Below are 1,417 nucleotides of genomic sequence, written 5' to 3' on the forward strand. Positions count from 1 at the left end.
GGAACACAACTATCAGAGGTAGAAATTGAATCCTTATCTATTTCAAAATTGTATACTCTTTACTATGATTTTATATTGTTTTTACTTTGAAAGCTATAAACCATTAATAATAAAAATATTATGACAATAAGTTTCACGCACATCAAGTTGAAATAGTGTATAAAATTTAATTATCCAGGGAAGTTATTTTCCCTTTGGAAACTTTTTATTTATCTAGGTTGGTAATTTTATAATATTAAAGCCATATCAAACTAAAGTCCCAAAACTCCTATAGGTTTATATATTAGCATTGTGATAAAATGAGCAGAAAATCCACCAACCTATTACTTAGTTTTACTTCTCATCCTTACAAATGGAAACCTTATCTATATACAAGAAATCTTAGGCAATACTTAGCTACTTTATCTTGGTTAATCCATGTGGTGGGGGGAGGTTTGTTAAGTAAGCAATACACATGATATGATGCATGTTACACTGTAATGAAGCCATGCTTGAGCTGTCTGGTGATGCATGGACAACCTATTCCATTGGATATTGTCATTTTTTAACAGTGGGGAGCTCTGGAATTAGCTGCTGATAGCTTGATTTCCTCCACCACTGAGATTTAGGAGGATCAAACATGGATTGAGAACATGTTTTTTTTATTCTTCACTTTTTTGCCAATTTTCAATATTTTGAGTTGGAAATATATTCATATAGTCCCCAAATAAAAATAATACAAAAAGATATACAGTTGAAGTCTCGCTCTCACTCTCCTATCTTTTTCACACACAATCTCTATCACCATGGCCAGGCAATCGTGTCTACTGGTTTCTTAAGTTTATCCCTCAGATATTTTCTATGCAAGTGTCAGCATATACAGATATAAATTCACATTTTCTCTCTTTCTTAAATGACTGGCACTATACTATACACAATATTTTGTACTTTGCTTTAACACATAATTTTATTTCTCTGAGATCTTTACAAATATTTTGATAGCTTCATATTATTTTATTTTTTAGATAAGCCTACACTTAATTAAAAGTTTATGCATGAGGTAGAGAAACATCTGTGTTAGAAGAAAGCATATATAAAAAATATATATAATGAAGTTTACAGCCATGCCATCCTGAACGTGCCCCATCTCGTCTGATCTCGGAAGCTAAACAGGGTCAGGCCTGGTTAGTACTTGGATAGGAGACTATCTAGGAATACCAGGTGCTGTAGGTGTTTCAAAAAAATTTAAAAATATATATATATATAAAATGAAGACCAAACATGGTTTTTCACTATTTTCTAGCCCATTTGTCAGGGTGTCAGATGTCAGTTGCCAAATTATTAGGTCTGATTAAATAATATATGATTAGAAGAGATGTGTGTCATCTCCAGTCAAGGGAGTGAAAAACTCATATGTGATTCTTGATTCTTTCTCTCA

General features: G+C 32.1%; 1 pseudogene; it reads left to right on the plus strand.

The window, feature by feature from the left end:
* Window positions 1-1,093: 1,093 nt before the first annotated feature.
* Window positions 1,094-1,212, plus strand: LOC112485898 (annotated as a pseudogene).
* Window positions 1,213-1,417: the final 205 nt, after the last annotated feature.

Source organism: Pteropus alecto, unplaced genomic scaffold (genome assembly GCF_000325575.1).
Source record: "Pteropus alecto unplaced genomic scaffold, ASM32557v1 scaffold25, whole genome shotgun sequence".
Taxonomy (NCBI): Eukaryota; Metazoa; Chordata; class Mammalia; order Chiroptera; family Pteropodidae; genus Pteropus; species Pteropus alecto.